General features: G+C 34.8%; 1 protein-coding gene across 4 annotated transcripts in view; it reads left to right on the top strand.

Moving 5' to 3' along the window:
- The window catches only part of LOC127701268 (nuclear factor of activated T-cells 5-like), a 347,248-nt gene that overhangs the window by 125,377 nt on the left and 209,582 nt on the right, over window positions 1-12,289 (top strand). The window lies entirely within an intron of this gene.

Raw genomic sequence — 12,289 nt, 5'->3', positions numbered from 1 at the left:
GAATAATTTTAATTTTATCTTTGTTTTAAGAAAATATGCTGATAGGATGCAGATTATATAAAAAAACCGTTATAACTATTACAGTCTTTTTGAAAGATAAGAATTGGGAATTCTTCACTGGGGTTTGAAAGATAAATTCATAGATGAAAGTTTTTTTGTGTCTCTTGAAGTTACCCTTTGGGACATCCGGTATGGTATGTCTATTATAAAAACAAGATGCAATGAAACTATGAAAAAATGCCAGACAATTTGACACCTTAAATTTTATTCATAACATACGCAGTAAAACAAATGGTTTGTTAATAAAGATCATACAGCCAATGCAGCACTAAACCCAAATCTACATAAAATAGACAAGAAAGCAAAGACACTGACAACGACAGTATTATGCGTACATTGGAATCATTTTAAATCACATTAAAATTTAAACTTATGCATCAAAAGTTATGTGGGTATTTTATACACCTTTTTGTCCAACAGAAAGTGAAAAAAAAGTACTTTTTTTTTCACGGTCATTAAATTAATATCATTCCTTGTTGCGTAAAAAGGTTGGTAGGTGAAGGCAAACAGCAGATAGCAACAAATCACTACAGTATGATCTTATAATTGACAAAACATTTCAGAACCAAACGTTTTTGCCAACTCGACATTGTTACTCATGATAGAAATTATAAAGACAAATAGTATAGACAGTGTTGTTCAATACCAACTTCAAAGCAACGATCGACGCTCGTAACGCTGGCCCTCGAGAAAGTTTGGAGAGCCGACGATCTTGCTTTGGAAGTTGTTGTTCAATACCAACTGCAAAGCAATGATCGACGCTCGTAAACGCTGGACCTCGAGAAAGTTAAAAGAGCCGACTAACTTGCTTTTGAAGTTGTTCAATACCAACTTCAAAGCAAGGATCGACGCTCGTAAAAGCAGGTATTCGACATTTTTCGCAGACCCGAGGATCTTGCTTCGGGAGATTTTCACTCCATTTGACAAATACCATTCTTGGAGACTCTTAATATTTTGGTTTGATGTCATTGTAACTACCATGGTAAAGTCAAATCTTCATATATGATATGTCGTTAAAGTGTTTCATGTTGCATACTAGTATAGTTATTATGAGCAATCAGTTGGAGTGTTAACATTATTGAAAAAAGCATAAAGTCATAGTGATTTTATTGCTAGTGATTCGTGTTGAAAGGTGCGAGGTGTACAAGTTCATCGTTAAGGCCTTCTAGTAACGACCAAGATGGGGATCAGCAATGAAAGCGTTTTTTCTTTTGATACACTTAGTTATTTTCTAGTATTTCCAATATATCTTTCTTTTCCAAATAACAATACAATGTAGGTAAATGACATATAGAGAAACAAAGATGTCAGCTGTATTTGGCAAAACCTTTCGGAATTTTGGGTTCTCAATTCTCTTTTTTTTTGTTCGAGTGTCACTGATTGGTCTTTTGTTAAGACGTCAGGCGTATCAAATATTTTAAACCTGGTATCTACCATCAGTTTATGTTTACTGATTAAATTTCAATAAGTATTTACCTCTTGGATGTAAAAAAAGATTGTACGTGAAGGCTACAATAAATAACTATAATTTAAATAAATACTATATTATGTTGACTTTTTTTTCAGGAAGGAAAGCATGATCATATATCGGGAAGGAACATTTTAACTGCTAGATTATCCTGTTATATAAGGGACAGGTCAATGTTGAAACTTTCCGAATTTATACATGTTAAAATTAGAATAAGCGATTTGATGAATCCCAAGCAAGATTGCATTAGAAGAATCGTATAAGATAAAACTGGAAATAATCATGCATGTGCAGCTGATCTATAGGTCACAAATGGGTTCTGACCAAATGATAATAATTGTAAAAAATTTGAGTACAGTGGGCTCTGTTTTTCTTTCACTGCATATCCAGAATACAAATTTTAGTATTGCCATTAAAATGTTCATGCAGTGATATGATCAGGTGACGGTTATGTCGTTTGTCACCTTCGTACTTGTATTTGAAAGGCTAGCACTACGACTTTTCTTGAATATCTTTTTTGTTTTTCTTTTTTGTTGAGACTTTTCATCTGATGTACCAATCGTCAAATGTGCTAGCGGCCCGAAAGCTTGTCTTGATCTTATCGATACTGTCATCAAATATGTCGTCCGGTCTACCTAGTTGTACATATTTTGATTGAGTTCTTTCATGTAAAGTGCTCAGTCCAAATATCAAAAAGTAAAATAACAAAAATATCGAACTCCAAGGAAAATTCAATTCGGAAAGTCCCTTATCAAATTGCCAAATCAAAAGCTCAAACACATCAAACGAATGGAAAACACCTGTCATATTCCTGACTTGGTACAGGCGTTTCCTTGTGTAGAAAATGGTGGATTAAACCTGGTTTTATAGCTAGCTAAACCTCTCACTAGTATGACAATCGCATAAAATTCCATTATATTGACAACAATGTGTGAACAAAACAAACATAATAGGTAAAAATGTCAAAAATAAGGATAAATCAAGAAAAAGAACAAGTTTTTGTCGACACGATTTCAAATGTTTCACAGAATAATGTATGCTTGCATGGTCTTTTACATGACAAAATAGGCATTAGTAGCTGCATTTAACATGAGCTAATTCCTCTATCTTTCATTTTAGTGTCTTTAGTAGTTCAAGCACTCATATATTGAAGATGAGCATTAAACCTGAACCAAGCTTATCTAATTGCAAGCTACCTGTTTATAACTTATTTTTATTGTTTACACCAGTTCAAGGAAATAAGACATATCTTTCAAATGTTGTATTCGAATTTTAATATTATACTAATATTTCATATTTTAAAAACGTCAGGAAGGTGAAGAGATTTAGCTCGGTCTTCTTGGCATGCAACAGATGTGTATATTTCTTTAAATTGTCACACAAGGACCAACAAACATAAGGTCAACCCTGTCCAAAAAGTCAGGTTGTTAAAATGTTTCTCCGTTTAACACTTCAATCGCTCATGATCAATTAATGCTTGCTTAATATCCAGTGGCAAATATTCCACACATATTCAGGACGAGAACAAATAAACACATGATAAATTAAAGATTACCTAAAACCTTTTAAAAACGATAGAGGAAAGAACAAGAATGTGTCCATAGTACACGGTACACGGATACCCCACTCGCACTATCATTTTCTATGTTCAGTGGACCGTGAAATTGGGGTCAAAACTCTAATTTGGCATTAAAATTAGAAAGATCATATCATAGGGAACATGTGTACTAAGTTTCAAGTTGATTGGACTTCAACTTCATCAAAAACTACCTTGACCAAAAACTTTAACCTGAAGCGGGACAGACGGACGAACGCACGCACAGACCAGAATACATAATGTCCCTCTACTATCGTAGGTGGGGCATAAAAATAGCTATAACCTGGTTTTAACAAAAAATTGCATAATGTGAAATTAATTTGGTACACTAAATGCGCAAATCGAAGCGAGGAAGGGTGAATTTCCCTTGTGTTTGTTTCTCTCACAGGGTCAAAATCTAAAATTTGTCAAATCGTATATGAATTTTTAATATTTTAAAAAGAGTCTATATCATGTAATTGAAACATTTTTTGACAATTTTCAGATTTTAATAAAAATCAAAATGTTCTTCAGTGTTGAATGCAGTTTTATATAAATTTGGTAATTGTACATGTGTTTGCCAAATTTGCATCGAAGGACGTGAAACAAATTCAGGGAAAAGTGGCCCCACCTCGCTATGTTTCTAACCGACATGACCTATTTTACAAGTGGCAGTTTACATATATCGCTCTCAACCCTATAGTCAAACCTTTTTGGGGAACCTACCTGATTTATCGTGTCTTAATTAAATGATTACAACTGGCAAACAACAATTAATCAATCTAAACGTTTGGTTATGGCGTTCGATGTGATGAGTGCATTTCAGATGAAGTATTTGTTTAATACAGACAGTTCACATAGCAAAGAATGTTGTGCAATGTAAGATTACTTTTTAGTGCTGTGGGAAAAACAATACAACGATCAAGTTAGTGAAGGTACTGATTAGATTCTTGATAAGTTATGACAAACCAAAAAAAGTCAAAAGAAAGAAAATAGTGAGTCAAAGTGTAAGACATTCCATCAGTAGATAGGATCAGAAATAAAAGTGACAGCAATTGCATGAAGACGGCTTGACTCATCGCCTATCTTATCTTCAGGGCTTACCAATCATTATTTCTCAACATTTTAGCCCCCTGTTGTACGATATTCCTATTTAATCAGATATATGATTCGTATTCAAGGTCGTTGCTTTGCTTCATATTGTAATAATTTTGTCACTATATAAGGTTTCAAAAGCGCAATTATTTGTAATGCGTTTTCTATAGGTACCAGTGTTGTTCCATATTCTATTTCTTGAAGAATACAAAATCTAGAAAAAATAAGTAGCAGTTTCTGTAACCAGCACTGTCAGCGTTGTATAACAGCCAACTTGAAAAATATATATGGTCATGCAGTAAAAGTTGATTTCAAATGCCGTTGAAAAAAAACGTCTATGTTTTTTCGCTTAATGGAAAAAGCAATTTTTAAATGGCTCCTTCGTACAGAAGCTGCCCAAGATTTAATTCTGAGTACCATCTTAACAAAAGATGACGGTAAAATGTAAACAAACAAGTGAAACTGCGAGCTACTGCTCACTGATGATACCCACGCTGGCCAAATAGTTCGGTAAACAGGAAGTTGTTGAGTGATGAATCTGAAAACGCATCACACGGTATAGCTGACTTATATAAACCCTGAAACCAAATTTCAGAAATCCTTGTATTGTAGTTCCTGAGATAAATGTGACGAAAATTTTCAACTTGGCTATCATGTGTAAAATGATACAAGTGTTCGGTAAACAGGAAGTTGTTGAGTGATGAATCTGAAAACGCATCACACGGTATAGCTGACTTATATAAACCCTGAAACCAAATTTCAGAAATCCTTGTATTGTAGTTCCTGAGAAAGATGCGACGAAAAATATTCATGGGACGGAAGGACGGACTGACGGATGGATGGACTGACGGACGGATGGACAGACAGAGGTAAAACAGTATACCCCCACTTTTTAAAGCGGGGTATAATAATTGCGCTCTTGTAACCAGATTAATCCAATTAAAATTCATATAAACTAGCAGGTATCTCATCTTATATGAAGTAACTATACAACTTGGTCCCTTACGCAAAAGTATGCTATCATATGTGCCTTTTATAGCTAATACGATTGATTTTGGTTGATTGTAGTCTGCCGTTAACGTCCAGTGGCAATTATTTCGTGCTTATTCAGAAACTATAAACAGATAACACAAAAAGTAGCTTCTGCAACTTCGGGACGGCAGTAATGAAATGTGGAAATTTGGACTGCAACTGAAACAAATAGTAGGTATGTTAGATAGGGACTGAAATTTTGTGCTGCAACAAGACCCCTACAGACCCCTCAAAGAGTTATTGAAAGGTTTCTTAACGTGCTAAGAGCGTGGCACTATCTTTACACGAGGCATCGAATTTAACACCCCAATTCTGACCGGACGTGGCTGCGTACTTGTACATCCCGCACCTGTAGGCCAAACGGACATCCACTTTGCAATATGTTTTTTTTATAAGCAGAGGGCGTGTCGCTTCCTCTACATGAGGCATCGAATTCGTACAATCCGATATATTGATTTTCATCTCTTAATGAATTACATCTGACAGTTACCGTACAAATGAAGACGAACTCGAGAATATCCATAATTGCTTTTTTATTTTGTGAAATTTGAAATTCACAAAGCCAACTATAAAGTGAACGTGCATGAAATTCCAGTTATTATTATGTTAGCACTAAAAATATATGCACAAGATATCTTATATATAGGCTTGGTGTGTACTTGTTGTTGGCAGAGGGCTTTAGGTAGTTGGATAACATCAACCTGTCAGGTCATGTAACCACTATGGTATGGAAGGAGTGTACGTGGATCTTTTGAATTTTTAATGGACACTCGATCTGTTGGGTCATGTTATTATCTTGGACTCTGATATACCGGTATGTATAACACACATAGATGAGAGTGGACTCATCGAGATCCACAGCTTGGGAAGAAAAAATTATGTCGTTTCACTTTGTTCGTCCGTTCAGACGGAAATCAACCTATTCTCAACTAAAATAAAATAGTGCGAATTTCTTAAGGAAGCCTACTATCATAATACGAACGCAAAACTTAATATAAATATATGTTCTTTTATATACATATATTTTCAAGGTTCTTCTGATTGTGTATGTATAATATATATGCGCAAACAATTTACATTTAACTTAGCTACGCATTACAGCTCTGTACAGTGTAAAGAGTTATAACCTCGAAGATAATATAAGAAATTAAAGAAGTTTGACAAAAACATGTGTTTCCCATAACGTTACGTAATTGTTGAATGAAATTGTAAGACATATTGGGTAATGTGTAGGCATCTTTCCAGCATTCGTATTTACTACTTTACTATGTATCTGGCAATCTTGCATGATTACTAAAAAGATTTGTCAATTCTTATTTTTCCTGCTTAACGACGCCTTTAAATTGACACTTTGACTAAATTATCAATTGAAATCTGCTATATGATATTTTGCAGTCGAAATTCTTTTCTGAATTAACAAAAAAAACCTGAAAAATCCTTTTTAAATGTGGTTTAAAAAAGAACTCAAATATACTCTGAACATGACTGAAAGATTTTTAAACATTCTTACAAATACCTATCATATATAAATGTGATTCAACACTACCAATTGTTTTTAAGACAATTTTGATAAAGTATCGCTAACTTTACATGCCTTCTGCATTGAATAATGTTGCAGTTTTGAGCTATCAGTTATTTAATCCGAATAAGACACAATGTTGTCAGAACCTAAGTATTTCAATATGAAGCTCTGTTATTTTGAACCTAAGATTAAAAGTTCAAGGACGTTTTTTTTAATGACAACGGTGTGTGAACTTCATGGTCCAACTTTTATATGCATGCATCCTCTAAAGTTTCCATCGTCTATTTCAACTTTATTTATCCTTGTCAATTTTAATATAAAAAAATCTCACGCGACGATTTCCCATAACTATTTTTTTGTTCTTAATTGTTAAGACCTCGAGTCCAAGGGTGACTGCATGGGGAATAGAAATATGGTCACTCTTGGTCTTCTTCCGACCAGTTATAAAACCCTTGTCAAAGTGGATGTCCATTTGGCCTGTGTGGGATGTACAAGTACGCAGTCACGTCCGGTCAGAATGGGGGTGTTAAATTTGATGCCTCGTGTAAAGATAGTGCCACGCTCTTTGCATGTGATGAAACCTTTCAACAACTCTCTGAGGGGTCCGTAGGTGGCCTGTTGAATGAAAAAATTTCTGTCCCTATATATATATATATATAATTGTATATGTATAATGACCTATTACAGTACAAACAGAAAAGGCGAAGCGAAATAGTTCCGTTTGTTTTAACATACAATCCCGCCTTTACTAACCTCTCCCGTTTGATCTGTGCCAATTGACATATTATTGCCAAACATCCAAAATGATCCAAGATCTTTCCCAAACCTCCTGTCTTAGCTTTTCGGAGACCAGCAAGTCTGAAAGACTTATTTGTTAGAGCTGATGTCTCCTCTATAAAAGCTCTTCAACTGCAGGATGGTGCAAGTCGTGTGGTAACAGACGATGTCTGACTTGCCAACAAAAACTGAACACTCAAACATTTACTTGCCACTCCACTGGGTCTGTATACACTATATATTGCAATGTAACTCGCAAAACCCAGAATGTTGTATACCTTCTTCAGTGTCGATGTGGCGAGACAGAACAGCCATTTAACAAATGCATGAATGGTCATCGCCTGCAAGCCCGACCTCCCCGTAAGTCGTCATTTGAGATCACCTGGGCACGCCCAAGCTGATCTCAAAAACTTTACCATCACTATCATAGACCACAACGAGGGTTGGTCAAGGGCCGACCGACTTGTTCGGGAAAGTTTTTGGATAAGGAAATTAAGAAAAGTTTCCCCAGAGGGCATTAATGAAAAAACATAAAATGAGTCCCTACCATCACTTGTTTCCAGTAACTCAGGCTTCAGTACAGGACTCTTACAGTTTTAAGGAATTTATTCCTCCTCCCAAACATCAATATTGAAAAAATTTACCAGCGTATTGATTCGTGATAATTTGTATAACGATCAAGATTACTATTACAGGACTACCACATGTCAAGATAAGAACCATTTGACATCTTACTGATGAAGGATATATTAGTTATCCGAAATATTTAACATTTGTTAATGATTTTTTTTTTGTTTTGGTGATGTTGTATCCTTTTAGACTTGCTTATTATAATTATATATCTAATATACCCTCATTTTCCAATGGCAGTCCAAATTTCTCCGACCTCCATCCCGGACGGCCTCTTTTACAGGACCTACTTATTGGATTTATTGTTAATTTTTTCTCTTGTCCTGAACATGCATTGAATATTTGCACTGGACGGTTAAGCAACCAACAATCAATCAATCGAGTCCTTTGTTAGGCAACGAATATTGCAATTGTAGGATTCCTTCGTCCGTTTTTATTGATTTCCGAGTCTGTCATAGTTTATTTAAAGACATGCTAGCCGTTATTACTGACGAAGAAGCACCGTCTAAGTGCAAGTTGCAATACATAGGTGATGGCACAGTTTGGTATTTGATTTTGCATATATATATGATAAAAAATATAACATAAATACCGAATTCCAAGGCAAATTTACAAAAGGGTAAGTCCATCATAAAAACTGACAAAATCAAACGATATCAATCAACGGAACAAGTGAAAAACTGCCATATGCCTGACTCGGTATAGACATTTTCCGAAGAAAAGGGTGGGTTAAACCTGGTTTTATAGCTAGCTAACCCTCTCACATGAATGGCAGTTGTTTATAAACATTATATTGACAAAATTGGGTGAGCAAAACACAAACCCAAACCAAGGATTTGTATATATATACTATACAAATCTTTGCCCAAACAGACGTAATAGGTTAATGTGACAATCGGGATCCAGCAGCCAAAACTGTGTAAACATACATCACAGACATACAACACAACTGACTAAAAATTTCAAACAAACATACAAATTAATCTAAGAGATGCCAACAGAAAAGGTGTAAATTTACAGTGACGCGTCAACAAAACATGTTTTTGTCGTTGATAGTACATACCGTATATAATATACACTTTCTCGATGAAGTAAAAATTAAGTAAGTATAAATGAGAGGGTATAAACAAAATAGAAACAACACTGTAAAATCCTTTGTGTCCAAATCGCACCTCAGGACCCACCTGCAACAGTAATGCACAAAGTTCAAAAGTAAAAAATCCGATGCCGGGATGCATAAATACCGAGCCACGTCAAAAGTCATACGACCAAAAGAAACATAAAAGTACGAAGAAAAATAACGGGGAAACTAAAGTATAATAAAAAGTTACACAACTTCAGCACATGTAATCTATAACGCAAGACCATGAACACGGCATGTTTTACCCGATTTAAAAATATGAAAAATTTAATTTATCTCTTTGTTTCTCCAATTTTATATTCTTGAAATAGGAAGAGGGCTTGTATTACCGTGAGAAACGTTCTGGCATTGTTTAAAAATCATAATTTCTTCAAAACTGTTTTTTTATTCATAGACGTTTTTAAGAAATTGATGTGTCCATTTTCATGATATAAATTAGTAACAAGGTCGCCGAATTCGTATTTATGTAAATGTGTTTGAAGTGAAAAGATGAGTGGATGAAATATCTTACCTGCTTTTATGATTGAATCAAAACCGTATATTTTGACACTTTAGAGATAAAGGGTCTTTCTACATGCACCAAGAAAACTTAACGTTGATCAACATGAAGTTAATGTCAGGCTATAACCATGTACCACACTCTGGCATGATGTATATTTGATACATTTTAATGATGTTTTTTATTTGATGATTTATAAAATCATACGTAAACTGGGGTTGCAACTCTATAAGACAAGGCATACCTTTATGGTTTTGAGTCTGATTCATAAACTTTGATTTCACGAGCATTAGGAATAGGAAGAAAATCGAGGATCCATCTAGCCTTTCTCCTGTTTCGAAGCGAGTTCAGATAAATTTGACATTTTCCGGTAGTATGAGTATACTGCTTGTATCTTTCAGCTTAATATTAATACTTTAATGTTTAGAAATTAATTCCAAATCGTTATTTTTTTTATTTTTTTTGTAAAGTCGAGCGCTGTATACTTAAATTCAATCGCTGTATATTTAAAGTCAAGCGTTAAAGATGTCTAGTCCAGGGCTGGAGATGCAAAGTCAAGCGCTGGAGATGTTGAAGATAGCGCGGTAGATCTAAGTCAAGCGCGGTAGATCTAAGTCAAGCGCTTTAGATATAAAGTCAGTCCAACGCTGAAGATCTAAAGTCCAGCGCTTTAGATATAAAGTCCATCGTTAGATTTTACATATACCGCGCTGGACATAAGATCTACTGCGCTGGACTTCACATCTCCTGCGCTGGACGTTTAAAAACGCAACTCTTTATCTGTAGGAGACGAACAATGATCTGTAATGATCCAATATTAAGGAAACTAATATGATTGATTGCCTTTATAGTTACAGACAGTTTATGTATATAGCAGCTAGTTTTTGATACCAGAATGTTTCTTCTTTTTATTGGTCCGACACGAACACTAACTTGTGTGTAACCTGTCATGCATCTAACCATGACATAGCTGCATCACTAGAATGCAAAGAAAATAACCAACATGTGTCTAATAATAACTTATGTGAACATTTATAATAAAATCTAAGGACAGCTCGACATTTGTGATATACAAGCAATCTACCGAACGCGAAGAATGCATATAAATGTCATAATTTACCCTTAATGAGCTGTTGTATCAGTTAATAAGAAATGCTCAAGATATTCCAAGACAACAATGGTTTCTGAACATAACAATATTTCAATGTTGTCCGTTTTAAATTATATTCGTTTTATTCTAGCTGTTATTTGCCCCTTAATGTTTTTTTAAGCTCGTTGTTTGTCAATTATTTTAAATTCCAATTATTTTGCTGTTGTCTACATATTAAAACGAAACCCTCCATTAGTATCATCGTTATAGGATTTGGTCAGTTTGGCCAAGTTATCTCATTTCATGCATTTTTTCTCACCAAACAACATTTAACATAACATTGAATAGAACCCTATAATATGGAACTCATTATAGTGTTCATAATGTCAGCGAATTAGTAATATTGAAAGTCTTCAATAAAATAAAAACAAAAATATTATTGATAAGCTGTGGCGTTATTGCAAGTGGTCTGCATTAAGGACATTTTTATCAACTTTCTGCATAAGACCATGGTTACCATGCAGAACTAACATAAGTATCAAACTAAGGGGCAATAGTTACAAGTCGTATATAAAAACTAGGCTGACAAGGCCACTTCCATGAAAAAGAAAATAGAAAGGGGGTTTAGTGTTCAAGGAAAGGGATGCGTAAATGTTCATAATGGTTAAATTGTCGCCGAGCATGTCGAGGTAAAAACTTTTTTTGACGATTTAATGGAAAATATGATGTTTTTTTCCGAACAAGGGTGAAGTGGACGAACGCCCTCTTCCTCCACTCCTCAAATTCGCTACTGATAAACATGCATGACACTAGAGATTCTCTTTTGGGTATAAGTCTAGTAGTTTGGTCGACATGCATCCTTTATGGATCACATTAAGTTGATCATCACTAGGGGAATCCTACTTCTCCATTTGCAAAACTGGCATGCTGTACTTGATCTCTTAGTATGTTATACAGTTTGTTACATAGAAGGTTTGTATAGTCTTCCAACAATACGCTGACCGCATAGACATCTAGGGATGTATAGCCGGAAACTGAGCACATGTGAACTTGAGTGAACCGGGCCAGCCAATCCGAAAGGGCTGGTACAGGTCCGTCTTTAAATGTGGCCATTTTTAGATTAATTGCAATCAAATAAGGTAATTACTTGGTTTACATTGGATACTATAACTACTGCAACTTTGAATACTAGTATTTGCTTTGGTCTGTGATGTCTTTATCGACCGCCCAATGCTTTTGACTGCAAGGTAAATTTAAACCTTATTAATAAAAAAAACCTCGTAACTTAAATTTCGGTCATCTTGTACAGTCAGTCGCCTTGTAATTTTAACGGGTTGTTTGGTCAACATTAAGAAAACAGTTTTTTAACATCCTTTTGTTTCAGTTTCAAACATTTGTA

This window comes from Mytilus californianus, unplaced genomic scaffold, assembly GCF_021869535.1.
Source record: "Mytilus californianus isolate M0D057914Y unplaced genomic scaffold, xbMytCali1.0.p SCAF_5, whole genome shotgun sequence".
Lineage (NCBI taxonomy): Eukaryota > Metazoa > Mollusca > Bivalvia > Mytilida > Mytilidae > Mytilus > Mytilus californianus.
The sequence above is the reverse complement of the archived record's forward strand: the minus strand, read 5'-3'. Positions and strand labels throughout refer to the sequence as shown.